Genomic DNA, 22,084 nt, shown 5'->3' on the forward strand with positions numbered 1-22,084 from the left:
ACCCACCTCCTTGTTTCTACACTCACTGTCTATTTTATCAGCTCCACTTACCATATAGAAGCACTTTGTAGTTCTACAATTACTGACTGTAGTTCACCTATTTCTCTACATACGTTTTTAGCCCCCTTTCATGCTGTTCTTCAATGGTCAGGACTCTCCCAGGACAACAACAGAGCAGGTATTATTTAGGTGGTGGATCATTCTCAGCACTGCAGTGCCACTGACATGGTGGTGGTGTGTTAGTGTGTGTTGTGCTGGTATGAGTGGATCAGACACAGCAGCGCTGCTGGAGTTTTTACATACCATGTCCATTCACTGTCCACTCTATTAGACACTCCTACCTAGTTAGTCCACCTTGTAGATGTAAAGTCAGAGACGATCGCTCATCTATTGCTGCTGTTTGAGTTGGTCATCTTCTAGACCTTCAACACTGCCCACGGGATGCTGTTGGCTGGATATATTTTTGGTTGGTGGACGATTCTCAGTCCAGCAGTGACAGTGAGGTGTTTAAAGACTCCAGCAGCGCTGCTGTGTCTGATCCACTCATACCAGCACAACACACACTAACACATCACCACCATGTCAGTGTCACTGAAGTGCTGAGAATGATCCTAAATACCACCTAAATAATACCTGCTCTGTGGTGGTCCTGGGAGAGTCCTGACCATTAAAGAACAGCATGAAAGAGGCTAAAAAGCATGCAGAGAAACAGATGGTCTACAGTCAGTAATTGTAGAACTACAAAGTGCTCCTATATGGTAAGTGGAGCTGATAAACTGGACAATATGTGTAGAAAGCGAGTCTTTTAGGTCGTTGTGGTTTTCACACTACACGACTGTTCAGCGATAGGGGGTTTCACACTACACCATCTATCACCAGGATGAGTCGGTCTGGTCTTACAAAATACGGTTTGTCATGAAAACACACATGATAAGTGACGAGGGGGTTAATGGTACCGTGTCCAAAAATGCACGTTAACAATAATCGAGCGATCCGAGTTGTTTGTGTGCTGACGTGCAGCGTAAAAGAAAAGAGGAATAATAAATGAATCGGAGTGGATCTGGCAACACGACCAGCAGGGATTGTCTGTTCTGTTCTGCAGTGAGTTGGAGTTTAATAAATATTTTGCAATGCATTGTTGGTATTATGGTTTGGCGTGGACGATAAGATCACAAATACTATAAAGCTTGTGTGTGTGCCAGTGTATTCTGATAGAAATCATATTATGCCCCCATGTTTTTACACCCCTCCCTCGGGTTTCCAAACCCCGTATCTTGCGTTATCATTGGCTGTAGTCCAACACCGCACTCACTGCCAGTCGGCCGACTGATCCAGATCCAGTTCACACATAGAGTGTCGATCCCCGAGCAAACGGCGAGTTGCTTCTGAGCTGCAACATCAGGGCAAAAATCGTGTCGCGTGAACTAGGCATTACACACCAGCACTGAAATTCTGAAAACCTTGGTTTGAATCTCGGCTCTGCTACCGGCCGGCTGGGCGCCATCTACTGGGCACAATTGGCAGTGCATGCAGCAAAAAAAAAATTGGCCACAGAAGTCTGCTGGGTGGGAAAAGACCGGACTAAGTGGGTGGGGACTTCAAACGCTGCGTAACGACCCTGGTTAACAGACCAAGGTGCCTGTGCAGAAGTGGATGAGCCTCACGTGCGAATCCACGGCCCTAATACGTCTTCATAATATGCAGTCTGACACTTGTTTTTATTCTCTACTGCGGTTCAGACCAGTAAATCATACCAGTTATGCATATAATAATAAGGCCACTGGAAATGCTTGTGTAAGTAAGAGTAACAACAAGATCTCTTCCCACTGGGAATGTCACTAAGGATTCACGTTTATTTTATGAGCAGTGTAAGTATGAGTAGAGAATCACCACTGGGAATGTCACTAAGGATTCACATATATCATATTTTGTGTGTGTGTGTGTGTGTGTGTGTGTGTGTGTGTGTGTGTGTGTGTGTGTGTTTGCGGCATCCTGTAGGCTCTCAAAGCCAATGTGAGTCAGTATGATGATGTAAACATTACTAGAGACGTGCATATTTATTATAAAACCTCACGTTCCTTAAATCACAGTAAATTATAATCAGCATCAGAATAGTTGGCACCCTTGGTAAACATGATCTACACTATTTAATCTTACAATATAAATAAATAAAATATCTTTATTCATTGCCTGTTTTACCACCGCATTATCCTGGTCAGGGTCACGGTGGGTATGATTCACCAGGCAAAAGGCAGGAAACACCCTGGACAGGTCGCCAGTACATCACAAAGCAGACACACATATACACACTCCCACACACTCACACCTAGGGTCAATTTAGTATCTCTAATTAACCTGACTGCATGTCTTTGGACTGTGAGAGGAAACTGGACCTTCTGGAGGAAACCCACACATACACTGAGAGGACCAGTGGATCAGACACAGCAGCACTGCTGGACTGAGAATCGTCCACCAACCAAAAATATCCAGTCAACAGCGCCACGTGGGCAGCGTCCTGTGACCACTGATGAAAGTCTAGAAGATGACCAACTCAAACAGCAGCAATAGATGAGCGATCGTCTCTGATTTTACATCTACGAGGTGGACCGACTAGGTAGGAGTGTCTAATAGAGTGGACACGGTATTTAAAAACTCCAGCAGTGCTGCTGTGTCTGATCCACTCATACCAGCACAACACACACTAACACACCAACACCATGTCAATGTCACTGCAGTGCTGAGAATCATCCACCACCTAATAATACTTGCTCTGTGGTGGTCCTGTGGGGGTCCTGACCATTGAAGAACAGCATGAAAGGGGGCTAACAAAGCATGCAGAGAAACAGATGGACTACAGTCAGTAATTGTAGAACTACAAAGTGCTTCTATATAATAAGTGGAGCTGATAAACTGGACAGTGAGTGTAGAACAATGAGGTGGTTTTAATGTTATGGCTGATCAGTGTATAAAGATAGTTTTTTTTTTTTTATACAACCCTTTCCATTATTCCATTGGAGGAAAAGCCTTTCCGATTTGTTAGCCCTCTATAGCCACTTAATTCTGAAAGGAAACAAAGAAAGAACCCAGAGTATCGATCAGTCTGAGAAAAAAATTCGGTTTCTAGATCTGTACGGCACAACCTGCCGCACCACTGTGTCACCCTGAGTTTCACTGCTATTGTATTGCCGGTGCTATTAATGAAAGTAATTTAGCAGTAGGCATCTCACTCCGCAGTAAGGATTAATTGTCCACAGTCAGATGCCCTCCGGATTAAAGTGGTCCAAACTGGTCCTAACCAACTGAAACCGAGCAATCTGTGCCCCTGTATGTGTGAGCGTGCCTGCATGTCAGCATGTGTTTCGTCGCCTGGCGGAGAGAATCTGCTCCTCGAGTCTGTGTTTCCCAGATTCAGACTACGGGCAAGTGAATCTTCCAAAATCTTTCCCCTGGTCTGGTCTGCCCTCTGCCATCGATGTAACATTACTTAAGATATAAAACTCCCTGTGGGGTTAAAGGCTCAAACTAAAAAAACTGGGTAAAATGCACAGCAAGACAACATGGGATTTGCTGCAGTCATCAATCAAAAAATCCTCACGGTGAATAAATGAATACTTATGCACACGTATTGTAAAGAAATGTATTAAAAAATGGTAAAGTTGCCCATGAATACACTAAAGCATGTTAATAAAAAGGCAAATTCAGTTGAATACACGGTAACACTCATTGACAGAATGCTTGTAGCCTTGTGAGGGTGGGCAGCACCTCTTACTTACTAATTCATCATACGTCATGGATTTGTTTATATATTCATTTACCTTCAAAAAGCACTTTATTATGATCTGGGCATTAGCATGAATCCCATACACACCCCGAACAGGAATCCCATCTATCAAAATGGCATGACACAACTACAAACAACACATTTTTCTGACTTTCTCCAATCTAGTCATTTCCGATTCCCAATTGTGAGTCCGCTGCCGCTTGCACAACCCCAAATCAATCGAGAGCCGGATGACCACATGTGCATCCTGGTGCCATGTGCTCCCCAGGTAAGCGACGCACACGCACCCGGGCATCCACGTGATGTAAAAGAAAACGTGATTCATCAGACCAGGCCGCCTTCTTCCATTGCTCTGTGGTCCAGTTCCGATGCTCACGTGCCCATTGTTGGCGCTTTCGGGGGTGGACAGGGGTCAGCATGGGCACCCTGACTGGTCTGCGGTTATGCAGCCCCATACGCGACAAACTGTGATGCACTGTGTATTCTGACACCTTTCTATCAGAACCAGCATTAACTTCTTCAGCAGTTGGTTGGTCCGGACCACACGGGCCACCCTTCGCTCGCCACGTGCATCAGTGAGTCTTGGCTGCCCATGACCCTGTCGCCGGTTTACCACTGTTCCCTCCTTGGACCACTTTTGATAGATACTGACCACTACAGAGCTGCAGTTTTGGAGATGCTCTGACCCAGTCGTCTAGCCGCCACAATTTGGCGCTTGTCAAACTCGCTCAAATCCTTACGCTTATTATTTATTTATGATTCACGCTGTGTTTGAAATTGTACTGTAGGTGTGCTAAATAGTATGTTTAACCAGTGCACTACTGAAAGTATAGTTACACACTATGTATGGAGGAAAACCACAGCACTATGGTATCAGAAAGAAAAAGAACTGTATGGCTGATAATGTTTCACTGTATTATTAGTATTAGCAGACTAATAGTCCTATTCACCAGGGTAATGATTTAACTGCATTTTAAGTCCAAATATGTCCATATTTAACCAAATGGCTCAACCACAGTTGGTGCTATTGTAACGCCCATGGAGGCTCATTCGGTGTTTGACAACAATACAGGGTAAAAAGATCCAAGCTGTCTTGTTTACATTCCTTTCATTAGAATATACGCCAAGAGCACTCCAGTCAACAACATAAACCCCTAGTTTATGTTGATGTGCTGTTTCTTGGAAGATGAGTTCATACTGTATTACACAGCCATGATGATGTCATCGATCCAGCTTTCTCTTTTTTATAAATTCTTTTGTGGGGAAAAAAATGCACTTTCATTAAGGTATAACATTTTTATCATCAAATAGCTGAATGTAACTGTATTCATTTAAATATACTTATTTATCTATATATTTACATTGGAATAGTTAGAATAAATAATAATGCATTGTTCTTGATGAAAGATGGGTAGTTTGGGGGAATCAAATGGCTCTTCTGTGGCAGTACTTTGTTTTTATGAGTGTACCATAAAGTCTGGCTTTTCGGTACAATCCACCTAGTCAAATCTATCAAATGTATCGAATATTATATCCATTACATGCCACTAACACTCAGGGGTGAATTAAACATGCATAGGGTAGAATTTTGTACAAGGTGTACAATGAATTTCTCTTGATGCTGATGTCAATGTAATTTAGATCCAATAAAATTTATATAGAAAAGGTTTATTATATATAAACACGGAATGAAATAGTACAGTATTTACATCATTTAACATCTGAAATCATTTAGGTTGGTTGCAGCACATATTTAAGTTTATTAGATCAGAAAAAATGAAAGGTGCAAAGGGTAGATTTTTGAGTACTACTTTAGTAGTACTCTAGTAACATGCAAGCTATTTAGCATGGGAGTCTGACATGTTTTTATTTTTTAATCTAGAAAAACTGCTGTCCAATGGAGCGCCTTTGGCACATATTCTAACTAAAGGAATGTAAACAAGACAGCTTGGCTCTTTTGACCCTGTATTGTCGTTGAACACCAAATGAGCCTCTATGGGGGTTAAAAATAGCACTAAATGTGAAAATGGATAACAGTTAATACTACCAGGGTTTCATGGGTCTCATACAAAGAGCTATTTGGTTGAATATTGACATATTTGGGCTGTATTCATGTAAATATAACTATTTATCTATAATGATGCGTTGTTCTTGATGAAAGAAGGGTAGTTTGGGGGAATCAAATGGCTCTTCTGTGGCAGTACTTTGTTTTTATGTTTTCGGTACAATCCACCAAGTCAAATCTATCAAATTTATCACATTTTATATCCATTCATGCCTCTAAACTTGTAAATATAACACTTCAAATTGCAAATATCCCTTTTCACTCAGGGGTGAATTAAACATGCATAGGGTAGAATTTTGTACAAGGTGTACAATGAATTTCTCTTGATGCTGATGTCAATGTAATTTAGATCCAATAAAATTAATATAGAAAAGGTATATTATATATAAACACGGAATGAAATATTACAGTATTTTACATCATTTAACATCTGAAATCATTTAGGTTGGTTGCAGCACATATTTAAGTTTATCAGATCAGAAAAAATGAAAGGTGCAAAGGGTAGATTTTTGAGTACTACTTTAGTAGGCATAACATGCAAGCTATTTAGCATGGGAGTCTGGCATATTTTTATTTTTTAATCAAGAAAAACTGCAGTCCAATGGAGCGCCTTTGGCATATATTCTAACTAAAAGAATGTAAACAAGACAGCTTGGCTCTTTTGACCCTGTATTGTCGTCAAACACCAAATGAGCCTCTATGGGGGTTAAAAATAGCACCAAATATAAATATGGATAACAGTTAATACTACCAGGGTTTCATGGGTCTCATACAAAGAGCTATTCGGATGAATATTGACATATTTGGGCTCCATTCATGTAAATATACCTATTTATTTATATATTTACATTATATTAATACTGATGCATTGTTCTTGATGAGGACAATCCACCAAGTCAAATCTATCAAATTTATCACATTTTATATCCATTCATGCCTCTAAACTTGTAAATATAACACTTCAAATTGCAAATATCCTTTTTCAATCAGGGGTGAATTAAACATGCATAGGGTAGAATTTTGTACAAGGTGTACAATGAATCTCTCTTGACGCTGATGTCAATGTAATTTTGATCCAATACAATGAATATAGAAAAGGTTTATTATATATAAACACGGAATGAAATAGTACAGTATTTTACATCATTTAACATCTGAAATCATTTAGGTTGGTTGCAGCACATATTTCAGTTTATTAGATCAGAAAAAATGAAAGGTGCAAAGGGTAGATTTTTAAGTACTACTCTAGTAGTACTCTAGTAACATGCAAGCTATTTAGCATGGGAGTCTGGCATGTTTTTATTTTTTAATCAAGAAAAACTGCTGTCCAATGGAGCGCCTTTGGCATATATATAACTAAAGGAATGTAAACAAGACAGCTTGGCTCTTTTGACACCAAATGAGCCTCTACGGGGGTTAAAAATAGCACCAAATGTGACAATGGATAACAGTTAATACTACCAGGGGTTCATGGGTTTAATACAAAGAGCTCTTTGGTTAAATATGGACATATTTGTGCTTAAAATGCAGGGAAATAATTACCCTGGATAATAGGACCATTATTTTGCTGATACATTAATACATTATGGTGCGCGTGCAAAAAATGCCACGAGATCAGATTAACTCCACTTGATTAAACGCACGTGCGGATGCCCAGTATAGTACAGGGTGTCTAGCTTGAATTATTAAAATAATATTAATAATAATATTAATAAAAAACATGTCTTACCGCTCTGCGAATCTGTGAAGATGATTGGGAGAAGTTAACAGAATGATCGAGTCCTTTCTTCACCTCTTCAGTACAGCACAGCCGAGTCCGCGCGCTCATCTACACGATTAAACGGTGCCGCGGGTAACCATGGTAACTGCTACATTCCCTTGTTTTCACTATGATCTCCATTAAAGTCATTACTGAGGTTAAAGAGAAGAACACGAGTTGGTGGGTCTTGATCTATGCGCGCAGCATCCTTCTCATAGTCTCATCATTCCAGAGAGAAGGACACAGATAACACTGACGGTATGAAGGAGGAATAGTGTCTCTCCGCGTGCACGGTGCGCGCCCCCGCGACTTTCCAGCTCCCCAAAATCTTTGCTGAAGCACCACTGGTGGTAATTGAAGTACCTCTCAGTGACACGTCAAAAGAGCCTTTAAATATCCAGCAAATTGATGGACAATGCAAATAAAATAAAAATGCAGTGTTTCTTACATTTACTTTGACTTGTATTTCATTGCAGACAGTTTAAACTAGGGTGGCACGGTGGTTTAGTGGGTAGCACTGTCGCCTCACAGTAAGAAGGTCCTGGATAAGATCCCCCCAGGTGGGGCGGTCCGGGTCCTTTCTGTGCGGAGTTTGCATGTTCTCCCCGTGTCCGCGTGGGTTTCCTCCCACAGTCCAAAAACATGCCACCAGGCTAACTGGAAACACTGAATTGTCCTATAGGTACCTAGCCGCTGGGCGCACAAACCAGTGCATCGTAGTGCCGGTCCCAAGCCCGGATAAAATAAGGGAAGTTCGAGTCAGGAAGGGCATCCGGCGTAAAAATTGTGCCAAATCGAGAATGCCGAGAGCCGACCCCACAACCGAACGGGACAAAGGCAGAGGAAGAAGAATATTTCATGTTTTGTCTGCTCGACGTAATTTCATTTGTTAATAAACATCCATTCCTGCATTTTAGGCCTGCAACACATTCCAAAAACAGTTGGGACAGGGGCAAATTAGGGCGAGTAATGAGGTGAAACTAAATAACGATGTGATTCCAAACAGGTGATTGTAATCATGGTTTGGTACAAAAGCCTTTGATTGAGCAAAGATGATCAGAGGATCTCCAGTTTGTCAATAAATGCTTGAGAAAATGATTGAAATGTTTAAAAACATTGTACCTCAAAGAAAGATTGGAAAGGAATTTGCATATTTCTCCCTCTACAGTGCATAATATCATTAAACGATTTAAGGAATCAGGAATTTCAGTGTGTAAAGGCCAAGGGTGCGAGTTTAAGCTGAACGCCTGTGATCTTCGATCTCTCAGACGGCACTGCATCAAGAACCGCCACTCAACAATAGCTGATATAACCACATGGGTGAGGGATTACTTTGGCAAACCTTTGTCAAGCACTACAATACAGAGTTACATGCACAAATACCACTAAAACTGGTGTTGACTTCTCTGGGCTCTGAGGCATCTAGGATGGACCATCACACAGTGGAAAAAATCACTTACACTTACTATAATTTACTATTACTTCACTGACAAACTGTACAAACAAGTACAACAATCACAAAACCACAGTCACAGTTATTCAGAACCTTCAGTGCTTGAATTTAAAGTAAGACAGGCCCCGAAATCACAGCCAAAAGACAAAGCCATAGGAACCAGCACCATTGCATTGCCAAGGACTCCAAAACAAAGACCCTTAAGCAAGACCCTTAACCCTCAATTGCTTAGATTGTGTACTGTCACAACCGTAAGTCGCTTTGGATAAAAGCATCTGCTAAATGCAGAAAATGGAAATGGAATGGGGGGGGGGGGGGTCTATCTACAAAAAGGGTGCACTGCATATAAAGTTTGGGAAAGTGAAAATGAACAGGCTGCATTCTGTCACCATTCATTCTTTCAATCTATATGCTAAACATATACTGAGAGGAACAGGATGGAGAAGGATAATCGAAGTAGACTGGTGAAAGAAACATCAATAATCTTCAATATGCAAATTACACAACACTCAGCAGACAAATCAGGAAGCCAAAAAACAGTGAAAGATGGGACTTAATATAATAGGGGGGGAAAGTCATGACATCAGAAAGGATCTTCAATGTTACCATTGATGAATGTCAAAAATTTGACAGCTTTTGCCGTGTGACTGGAAAAGGTCTTCAAATGTGTGTGACTTGATCTTTCAGATGGCACTGTCTTATGCTACTGTGATAAATGTAGCCACATGGCCTTGGGAGTACTTCTGAAAAGCATTGCCATTTAACATTGTCCTCCACTGTATAAGGAAATGCAGCTTGAAATCATAGATCAATAGATCAATTATATGCAGAAACAGTTAGGGAGACCTATGCTACCATCAGGGTAACCGCTTTTCACAGGAAGACCATAATTATTTAGACTAGACAATGCCAGGGATCTGGGTTCAAGCCTCACCTCTGGCATTGTCTCTTTGGCAACATTTCCAAGTCCTTCTCTTACAGCATGACGCTAGTCTGATACCCACCACCTATATTTCACTAGGAGTCCATCCCCCCCCCCCCCCCTTTACTATATTCAATACATTTTCAATGTCTTAGAAAATCTGCAGTCTATCACTCACCCCCTCTGACACACACATAGTCCTTGACCACTTCTTTTCAACTGCCAGAGACAAGGTCTTAAATAGAGAACACTACCACGGATGAATCAACCATATTGAGTGACGCATTTGCAGCAGCAATGAGAAAACCGTTCAACCAATCTTCCCTTAGACAGCCAATCATGTTTGTGTGGGCATTCGGTAGGTTAATACGGCATTTTTCTGCACCACGGACCGGTTTCATATAAGATATAATTTCACGAAGGATTTAAGATAAAATTATACGACAAAATAATGAAAAACACAAAAGGCTTAACAATACTAATCACCAGTGATGGTAAATCAGTGGGAAACCTGAGCTTTTTTCGCTTCAACGAGACGCTCCCACCTAGAGGTGATAGGAGACAATAACACCCAAAGTGTGTTCCTTTGTTTTGGGTGCCGTCACTGCAAACAAATCCCACACAAAGATAGCATATTGGAAATGGAAGCATTGTTTTCATTGCTTTAGTAGCCATCTTTAATTATTTATTCTTTCTGTGTGGCCCGGTAATAAATGACCCATGGCCCAGTGGTTGGGGACCACTGGGTTAATAGCATAGCTGAGATTAATAGCTTGAAATCTGAGCAGTGTTATCCATATTCAAGTCTTCTTAGGGATCTTTAATGGTCCCCCACAGCAAAGTAAATACAAACCAGATACCTGTTGCATCCTTCTAGGATGACTAGGTCTGCATGATAATTACTCCCCTGAAGCTGTGTTCCAAAAACTGTCATGTGTGAACACAACAGATGATGATCTATTGGTCAGACAACTCCAGCACTCATGATACCAAGTGCAAGTGGCAGACTGGCACCAGGGGAGTGTTTGGCATCAACACCACTGTGAATCATTTATACAAAAATCAGGGTCTCTCTATAACCACCAGTCCTGACAGGGCTCCTCAAACTGAGGACATTCTTGATGACCTCAGGCCTGGTCTTCAGTATTGGGTCCTAACACACCTAAACAACATTCATCTTAGCACAGGTTTGTCTGGAACTACACTATAAGACTAAAAGTATGTGAACACTCTTAGCAATGGTTGTGGCACTGGACAACACAGGAAGAGATGTAGACAATAATTAAAAATAGAATCACAACCTTGGCAACAGTTTGGGGAAAGACCTGTTCCAGTCTGGCTGCACCTCTGTGCACAAAGGGAGGTCAATAAAACAAGATTTCACAAGTTTGGTGTGAGGGAAGTCAACTGGCAGGCACATAGTCCTCTAAAACCCTATTTAACACTATTGGGATGAAGTTAAATATTAATGGCAACCCAGTGCTTCTCGTTTAACATCAGTACCTGCTACATATGCACAAATTCCCAAAGATATGCTCCAAATTTTTGTGGGAAGCCTTCCCAGAGGAGTAAACATGGTCTTAGCCCCAAAGAAGGAGTGATCAGTCTGTAATAGGGATGTCCAACAAGCTGATGGTCAAGTGTGCAATGAAAGGTGCACCATTTAAGAAACTCTCAGATCTGGTTTCAAAACGTACTGGTATAGATTAAGTCCACAAGGCCCAAAAGGATTGTCTCTGGCAGGCACATGGCCCTGACTTAAACCCTATGTAACACTATTGGGATGAAGTTAAATATTAATGGCAACACAGTGCTTCTCGTTTAACATCAGTGTCTGTTAATTATGCACAAATATCCCAAAGATATGCTCCAAAATTTGGTGGGAAGTCTTCCTAGAGGAGTAAACATGATCTTAGCCCCAAAGAAGGAGCTATGGGTCTGTAATAGGGATGTCCAACAAGCTAGTGGTCAAGTGTGCAATAAAAAATGGGTAAAAGTGTATAAAAAGTGAAGATTACAAGCTCTCAAAAATACTGGTGTAGATTAAGTCCACAAGGCCCAAAATGATTGTCTCTAGCAGGCACATAGCCCAGACTAAAACATAGCCCTATTTAACACTATTGGGATGAAATGAAATAGTAATGGCAACCCAGTGCTTCTCGTTTAACATCAGTGCCTGTTAATTATGCACAAATATCCCAAAGATATGCTCCAAAATTTGGTGGGAAGCCTTCCTAGAGGAGTAAACATGATCTTAGCCCCAAAGAAGAAGCTATGGGTCTGTAATAGGGATGTCCAACAAGCTAGTGGTCAAGTGTGCAATGAAAAATGGGTAAATGTGTATAAAAAGTGAAGAAGGTGCACCATATATTACAAGCTCTCAAAAATACTGGTGTAGATTAAGTCCACAAGGCCCAAAATGATTGTCTCTAGCAGGCACATAGCCCAGACTAAAACATAGCCCTATTTAACACTATTGGGATGAAATGAAATAGTAATGGCAACCCTGTGTTTCTTGTTTAACATCAGTACCTGCCAATTATGCACAAGTTTTCAAAGATAAGCTCCAAAATTTTGTGGGAAGCCTTCCTAGAGGAGTAAACATGATCTTAGCCCCAAAGAAGGAGCTATGGGTCTGTAATAGAATAAAACTGAAGAAGGTGCACCATATTAGAAACTCTGGTTCATCTACAAGGCCCAAAATGATTGTCTCCAGAATAACAGCCAACCCAAATCAGACTGCCCTTCCAGTTCTCATTGTAAGTCACTTAGTGCAGCTCTCAAGTAACACTTGGTTATAAACTTCATACGCTGAAGGCATTATTCTCCATGCCTGACTGGGACATATGGAGGACAGCATTACCCCCGAGGAGTCTACTCAAGCGTCTCTACATCTGCCAAAAATCTCTAGCCTCTGCCCAATAACCTCTTGAACACTTATATAAACATGTCAGCTCAGGGTGACAGATGGGGAGAGATTGGACAGAACGGATCTGAAATACTGATATGTCACTGTTAGAAAGGAGACAAGTTCAAGTCAAATTATGCAATTAATCAGTTAGGCTATAAAAGGAATGAAGTATAGCAAAACAGTCTGCTGAGACTTATAAGTTCAGGTTATATTAGTGCAGACATATAAGAGCCTCATACTCACATACACTATATTGCCAAAAGTATTCGCTCGTCTGCCTTCACACGCATATGAACTTGAGTGTCGTCCCATTCTTAATCCATAGGGTTTAATATGATGTCGGCCCACCCGTTGCAGCTATAACAGCTTCAACTCTTCTGGGAAGACTTTCCACAAGGTTTAGGAGTGTGTTTATGGGAATTTGTGACCATCCTTCCAGAAGCGCATTTGTGAGGTCAGACACTGATGTTGGACCAGAAGGCCTGGCTCGCAGTCTCCACTCTAATTCATCCCAAAGGTGTTCTGTCGGGTTGAGGTCAGGACTCTGTGCAGGCCAGTCAAGTTCTTCTACACCAAACTCACTCATTTATGTCTTTATTGAGCTTGCTTTGTGCACTGGTGCGCAGTCATGTTGGAACAGGAAGGGGCCATCCCCAAACTGTTCCCACAAAGTTGGGAGCATGAAATTGTCCAAAATCTCTTGGTATACTGAAGCATTAAGAGTTCCTTTCACTGGAACTAAGGGGCCGAGCCCAACTCCTGAAACACAAGCCCACACCATAATCCCCCCTCCACCAAACTTTACACTTGGCACAATGCAGTCAGACAAGTACCGTTCTCCTGGCAACCGCCAAACCCAGACTCGTCCATCGGATTGCCAGACGGAGAAGCGTGATTCGTCACCACATCTAGAGTCCAGTGGCGGCGTGCTTTACACCACTGCATCCGACGCTTTGCATTGCGCTTGGTGATGTAGGTCTTGGATGCAGCTGCTCGGCCATGGAAACACATTCCATGAAGCCATTGAGCTAATCTGAAGGCCACATGAAGTTTGGAGATCTGTAGCGATCGACTCTGCAGAAAGTTGGCGATCTCTGCACACTATGCACCTCAGCATCCACTGACCCCGTTCTGTCATTTTACGTGGCCTACAACTTCATGGCTGAGTTGCTGTTTTTCCTCAATCGCTTCCACTTTTGACAGTTGACTGTGGAATATTTAGTAGTGAGGAAATTTCACTACTGGACTTGTTGCACATGTGGCATCCTATCACGGTACCACGCTGGAATTCACTGAGCTCCTGAGAGCGACACATTTTTTCACAAATGTTTGTAGAAGCAGTCTGCATGCCTAGGTGCTTGGTTTTATACACCTGTGGCCATGGAAGTGATTGGAGCACCTGAATTCAATGATTTGGATGGGTGAGTGAATACTTTTGGCAATACAGTGTACAATACACAAATGTGAGTATACAGTACATAGAAAACCAAATAATGCTTTCCTTGAAAAACATTGTTCTTTTAGAATTGAGTCATTATTACTGTTATTTATATACACCAGATGGCCTGTGAGACTGCAGGGCTGTCTCAGACAAGTTGGCACCCAAGGGAACTATATCAGCCCCATTCTTATTCAACCAGTACACCTCTGACTTAAGGTACAAGACAGCATAATGTCATCTGCAAAAATTCTCTGATGACACACCCATTGTGGAGTGTATAAGTAATGACAATAAGCTGGTGAATGCAGTTTGACTGGTGTGCGCTGACCTTTTCAAAGTGCCTCCAATGAGACGAACTGTTTGATATGAAGCGGTAAAAGCGACTCAGGCAGTATGAACAATACTTGACGTGAACAAAGCTTAATGTGACTTATTGTATTAAAACGACTGAGGAATTACATTAGTGGACAGAACTTATAACCAGTAATAATTAAGAGAGGTTTAGTGTTCCTATGTTGTTCATTTAATACATTAAACCAGCGTTTTAGACTCTCCCGGAAAAGCTGATTCTCACAATTTCTCAGCACCCTGAGCTATAACACAAGTTTAAAAGTGAAACAGTGAGGAAAATACAGCTAAACACAGATACATGTGGATGCTTTTAAAGTGGATTTGATGGTTATTCCACACAAATGCAGATTCGTCTCATATTCGCACTTTGATGACGTTTTACCGCCCCGCTCAAGCCGAGCGCTGAGCAAAGCGGCAGTTTTGTCGAGGCTCACGGCGAGCGAACCACAAAGCGTTTCTCATGTGAATGCACTCTAAAACAGTGGTCCCCAACCACTGGGCTGCACAGAAAGAATAAATAATTAGTAATCCCTACAAGAGCAATTTAAATTTCCAAATCTCTTCAGGTGTTACTGTCTCTTATCACCACTAGGTGGGAGCAGAGTTATCAATGCAGCATAAAAAGCTCAGGATTCACACTCATTTTCCGTTCTATAGTTATTCTATATTAAATCTGTCCGCCCCCTCCGGTCGGTGAAATTATATCTTATATAAAACCGGTCCCGTGTTGCAAAAAAAGTTGGACTAAGGAGATGGTGCCTGACCTCAGGAAGTCCAAACCTGCCTTGTCGAGTAAATGGTGGTAGGAACGTACAAGTATCTGGGTGGATTGGAACTGTAACACTTGCGCTGTGCTTCCTGAGGAGAATGAGGTGTTTTAGTGTCTGCGCTAAGCTTCTATGGACATTCCACCAGACTGTTGTGAGTGCTATATTCTATGCTGTTCTGTGCTAAAGCAAGCTGGACTCTCTGGAGGATGTGGAAACAAAAGACTCTCTCAACAAGCTGTTAGCCATCTTGGACCATACTACACAGGGAAACACAGAAGCACATTCAGTGGCAGACTGTTACAACGGTGCTGTGTTAAATAATGCCATGGGAGATCTTCCTTACCCACTGCTATAAAGCTCTCCAACAAATCTCCTTACTGCTGTCTGAACTGTGATGAATCACATCACTTTATCACCTCTCTTTCAGTACACACTGTGCAGTTCATCACAACCTACTACTGTAATGACACTTTTTACTACATACTTCAGACTGTAAATACTGCTGATACTCTTAGTTATGTTTATACATATTGTGTTTTAAACCGCCTCATAGCGTTTAGTGCAATACCTGCTTTATGCTTATATGCTTGTAAATATGCTGATAGATTACTATCTATCTATCTATCTATCTATCTATCTATCTATCTATCTATCTATCTATCTATCTATCTGTCTATCTGTCTATCTATCTATCTATCTATCTATCTATCTATCTATCTATCTACCATATAAAAGCACTTTGTACTGTAGTTCTACAATTACTGACTGTAGTCCATCTTTTTCTCTGCATGCTTTGTTGGCCCCCTTTCACCCTGTTCTTCAATGGTCAGGACCCCCACAGGACCACCACAGAGCAGGTATTATTTATGACATGGTGGTGCTATGTTAGTGTGTGTTGTGCTGGTATGAGTGGATCAGACACAGCGACTGCTGGACTGAGAATAGTCCACCAACCAAAAATATCCAGCCAACAGCGCCCCATGGGCAGCGTCCTGTGACCACTGATGAAGGTCTAGAAGATGATCAACTCAAACAGCAGCAATAGATGAGCGATCATCTCTGAATTCACATCTACAAGGTGGACCAACTAGGTAGGAGTGTCTAATAGAGTGGACAGTGAGTGGACACGGTATTTAAAAACTCCAGCAGTGCTGCTGTGTCTGATCCACTCATACCAGCACAACACACACTAACACACCACCACCATGTTAGTGTCACTGCAGTGCCGAGAATGATCCACCACCTAAATAATACCTGCTCTGTAGTGGTCCTGACCATTGAAGAACAGCATGAAAGGGGGCTAACAAAGCATGCAGAGAAACAGTTGGACTACAGTCAGTAATTGTAGAACTATAAAGTACTTCTATATGGTAAGTGGAGCTGATAAAATGGACAGTTGAGTGTAGAAACAAGGAGGTGGTTTTAATGTTATGGTTGATCGGTATGTACAGTGCCTTGCAAAAGTATTCGGCCCCCTTGAACTTTTCAACCTTTTGCCACATTTCAGGCTTCAAACATAACGATATGAAATTGTAATTTTTTGTGAAGAATCAACAACAAGTGGGACACAATCGTGAAGTAGAACGAAATTTATTGGATATTTTAAACTTTTTTTAGAAATAAAAAACTAAAAAGTGGGGCGTGCAATATTATTCAGCCCCTTTACTTTCAGTGCAGCAAACTCACTCCAGAAGTTCAGTGAGGATCTCTGAATGATCCAATGTTGACCTAAATGACTGATGGTGATAAATAGAATCCACCTGTGTGTAATCAAGTCTCCGTATAAATGCACCTGCTCTGTGACAGTCTCAGAGTTCTGTTTAAAGCGCAGAGAGCATCATGAAGACCAAGGAACACACCAGGCAGGTCCGAGATACTGTTGTGGAGAAGTTTAAAGCCAGATTTGGATACAAAAAGATTTCCCAAGCTTTAAACATCTCAAGGAGCACTGTGCAAGCGATCATATTGAAATGGAAGGAGTATCAGACCACTGCAAATCTACCAAGACCCGGCCGTCCCTCTAAACTTTCAGCTCAAACAAGGAGAAGACTGATCAGAGATGCAGCCAAGAGGCCCATGATCACTCTGAATGAACTGCAGAGATCTACAGCTGAGGTGGGAGACTCTGTCCATAGGACACAATCAGTCGTACACTGCACAAATCTGGCCTTTATGGAAGAGTGGCAAGAAGAAAGCCATTTCTCAAAGATATCTATAAAAAGTCACCTGGGAGACACATCAAACATGTGGAAGAAGGTGCTCTGGTCAGATGAAACCAAAATCGAACTTTTTGGCCACAATGCAAAACGTTATGTTTGGCGTAAAAGCAACACAGCTCATCACCCTGAACACACCATCCCCACTGTCAAACATGGTGGTGGCAGCATCATGGTTTGGGCCTGCTTTTCTTCAGCAGGGACAGGGAAGATGGTTAAAATTGATGGGAAGATGGATGGAGCCAAATACAGGACCATTCTGGAAGAAAACCTGTTGGAGTCTGCAAAAGACCTGAGACTGGGACGGAGATTTATCTTCCAACAAGACAATGATCCAAAACATAAAGCAAAATCTACAATGGAATGGTTCACAAATAAACGTATCCAGGTGTTAGAATGGCCAAGTCAAAGTCCAGACCTGAATCCCATCGAGAATCTGTGGAAAGAGCTGAAAACTGCTGTTCACAAACGCTCTCCATCCAACCTCACTGAGCTCGAGCTGTTTTGCAAGGAAGAATGGGCAAAAATTTCTGTCTCTCGATGTGCAAAACTGATAGAGACATACCCCAAGCGACTTGCAGCTGTAATCGCAGCAAAAGGTGGCGCTACAAAGTATTAACGCAAGGGGGCTGAATAATATTGCACGCCCCACTTTTCAGTTTTTTATTTCTAAAAAAAAGTTTAAAATATCCAATACATTTCGTTCCACTTCACGATTGTGTCCCACTTGTTGTTGATTCTTCACAAAAAATTACAATTTCATATTGTTATGTTTGAAGCCTGAAATGTGGCAAAAGGTTGAAAAGTTCAAGGGGGCTGAATACTTTTGCAAGGCACTGTATATATAGGGAATACATGTGCACCCTTTTATGTATAATTTCCAAATGACATGACTGCAATTTATAATTCATGCACTTGTATTAATGAAAAGCCGAATAAAATAAAAGTAATAAGCAGATTATAGTCACCAAGATGAAAGGAGAAGGGAAGGAAGACATTAAATACAGAAGAAATACAGAAAGAGAATTAGACATTTCATAAAACAAGATTTTGGAAGCCTTAGAAATTATACGTCTTTAAAAATGCTGTATAAGCGCCGCTCAGGTGGTGCAGCGGTAAAAACACACGCTGTTCACCAGAGCTGAAATCTCGAATACATCGTATCGAATCTCGGCTCTGCCTGCCGGCTGAGGCTGAGCGGCCACACGAACAACGATCGGCCTGTTGTTCAGATAGGGGCGGGATTAAGCCGGATGGGGACACTTTCTTAGACTAGTGCCTGCACGGAGATGGGAAAGGAGTGCGGTAGAGGGTGTGGCTCTCCGTACACAGCGCTGTACTGCACTCGTCAAGTGTAGGTGATGAGATGTTCGATTGCTGTGCACGTGTCGGAGGGGGCGTGGAGCAGCCTCGTCCTCCCCAATCAGGAGCAGGGACCAGCATTAGTGAGAGGATGATCGACGGGCAGAAATTGGGTGCGCTAAAGTGGGTGAAAAAAATGCTGTATAAACAAAACTAATAAAGAAAGAAGCAACAGTAGACATCTGTAAGGAGAGACAAGTGAACTGTTTGGAAACCTGGACTAAGAAACTACACTTGTGACAGAATATGAGCCAGAATTGACGTCTTACGTAGCAGAAATTCTTGGATAACTGTAAGCAAGTCTATTAAAAGCGGGTTTAAATTATTTGATTGATTGATTCTGGAAACCCCATCGAGATGCGATGTCTATGGAGCTAAATAATTAGCTGCCATTCATTTGGCTAATTTGATATATTGCTTCATCTTGGCTGCCTGCCCAGAATGGATTACTGGATTTAATCAGTGGTAAGAGGCTCCAAAAAATTCATGGATTCCATTCTACTACAAACTATGTGTGTTCTACTAGCTACATGTATAAGACTCTGACTGTAAATGGGCAGAATGGTGCCCTATGTTCTAATGAGGTCAACACAAAATCTATAGAAAGAATGTGACAAATAAGGACAGTCGTCCTCCACTTAATATTCACATTGTTTCTTGTTGTTTTTTTATAGCTCGTTCCTTTTTTGGCCTCTGAGTCATGAGTTTCAGCACAGAGGTCCCTCAGGGTGTTAGCATTGCAATGGAGAGTATGCCAAATTACGTAATTATGTTCATTAATTTTTAACACAAAACAGCCATTGCAACCAACAGTTACAAAATAACACATTCTGCATGTTGCATATAGACCGATCAGCCATAACATAACTGCACTTACCACATAGATGCATTTTGTAGTTCTACAATTACTGACTGTAGTCCATCTGTTTCTCTGCATGCTTTGGTAGCCCCCTTTCATGCTGATCTTCAATGGTCAGGACCCATACAGGACCAGTACAGAGCAGGTATTATTTAGGTGGTGGATCATTCTCAGTACTGCAGGATCAGACACAGCAGCGCTGCTGGAGTTTTAAACACCTCACTGTCACTGCTGGACTGAGAATAATCCACCAACCAAAAATATCCAGCCAACAGCACCCTGTGTGCAGCGTCCTGTGACCACTGATGAAGGTCTAAAAGATGACCAACTCAAACAGCAGCAATAGATGAGTGATCGTCTCTGACTTTACATCTACAAGGTGAACCGACTAGGAAGGAGTGTCTAATAGAGTGGACAGTGAGTGGACACGGTATTTAAAAACTCCAGCAGCATTGATGCGTCTTATCCACTCATACCAGCACAACACACACTAACACACCACCACCATGTCAGTGTCACTGCAGTGCTGAGAATGACCCACCACCCAAATAATACCTGCTCTGTTGTGGTCCTGGGAGAGTCCTGACCATTGAAGAACAGCATGAAAGGGGGCTAACAAAGTATGTAGAGAAACAGATGGACTACAGTCAGTAATTGTAGAACTACAAAGTGCATCTATATGGTATGTAAAGCTGATAAAATGGACAGTGAGTGTAGAAACAAAGAGGTGATTTTAATGTTATGGCTGATCGGTGTATATCTTGGTATTTTCTGGTGAACTGGTGGTGGGAGCTTCCTCACCTGGGTCTGCTTCAGCAGGATCTACATCTACAACTGAATCAGAATCATTCATAGTCTCCATTCATTGACCTTTGCACTTTTGTGGTGGGCGAGTTATGACATTGCAAGAGATCTCACATATACTAATAGAATGTTGCTTTTTCATCCCATCACATGTGATTATTTTTTACTCTTCTTAATGAAATGCAATGAGAGTCGCCTCTAGGCTCACTGAGGCTTCCTAATGGGTTGAGAACCACTGCATCATTTGACTTGTCATTAGGAAATGTTTGCTAAAGACAGTCACATAGTATAAAACATTCTAGTGCCAACACTCACCAACCAAACTTCAACTGATGATCTGAAATGACATGAGCCTATAAAGCAAGAGAAATGCTTTAAGAAGGCAGTTAAGAGGAACAGTGGAAACCAAGTCAAGTTCTGAAACACCAGGAAAACTCAAGTAAATGCATATTTGCTGGGAATAAAGCAAGGTGAACCACCTAATTCAAGAAAAAAGGGACCCGAGGGGAGGTATAGGTGACACAGGAGTGGTGGTGCATCATTATACTGTACAGTGTTGCATATACAATATGAATTGCACAGAAGAGCTCTTGGTTTACTTCTGGTGAACTGGAGGTAGGACCTTCCTCACCTGGGTCTGCTTCAGCAGGATCTACATCTACAGCTGAATCAGAATAATTCATAGTCTCCATTCGTTGACCCTTGCACTTTTGAGCTGGTTTAGCTGACACAAGAGTGGAAATGCATCATTCTACAGTACTATGCAGTGTTGGATATACCACATGATTTGCACAGAAGAGCCATTAGAGAGAAGCTATACCTCATGGGAATTTCGTTGAATCCATGGTGAGGGTGTATATCTTGGTATTTTCTGAATTTAGTTGATGTAGTGGGTTACTTCTGGTGAACTTGAGGTAGGAGCTTCCTCACCTGGGTCTGCTTCAGCAGGATCTACATCTACAACTGAATCAGAATCATTTGTAGTCTCCATCCGTTGACAGGAGTGGTGTTGCATATCCAACATGTTTTACACAGAAGAGCCATTAGAGAGAAGCCATACCTCATGGAAATTTTGATGAATCCATGATAAAGATGAATATCTTGGTATTTCTTTGATTTTGATTGATGTAGTGGGTTACTTCTGGTGAACTACTTCTGGGGGTAGGACCTTCCTCACCTGGGTCTGCTTCAGCAGGATCTACATCTACAGCTGAATCAAAATCATTTGTAGTCTCCATTCGTTGACCCTTGCACTTTTGAGATGGTTTAGCTGACACAAGAGTGGAAATGCATCATTCTACTATGCAGTGTTGGGTATACCACATGATTTGTGCAGAAGAGCCATTAAAGAGAAGCCATACCTCATGGGAATTAAGGTGAATCCATGATG

The 22,084-nt window shown here is 41.7% G+C and overlaps 1 protein-coding gene across 1 annotated transcript in view; it reads right to left on the reverse strand.

Annotated features, from left to right (window-relative positions):
* Window positions 1-7,599, reverse strand: part of gjc1 (gap junction protein gamma 1) — a 36,488-nt gene extending 28,889 nt beyond the window's left edge. Inside the window, exon 1 of the mRNA XM_063018570.1 lies at window positions 7,576-7,599. The gene's annotated coding sequence lies outside the window, so the exon portion shown is untranslated. The remainder of the gene's footprint in view (window positions 1-7,575) is intronic.
* Window positions 7,600-22,084: the final 14,485 nt, after the last annotated feature.

The sequence above is a fragment of the Trichomycterus rosablanca genome, chromosome 22 (assembly GCF_030014385.1).
Source record: "Trichomycterus rosablanca isolate fTriRos1 chromosome 22, fTriRos1.hap1, whole genome shotgun sequence".
Lineage (NCBI taxonomy): Eukaryota > Metazoa > Chordata > Actinopteri > Siluriformes > Trichomycteridae > Trichomycterus > Trichomycterus rosablanca.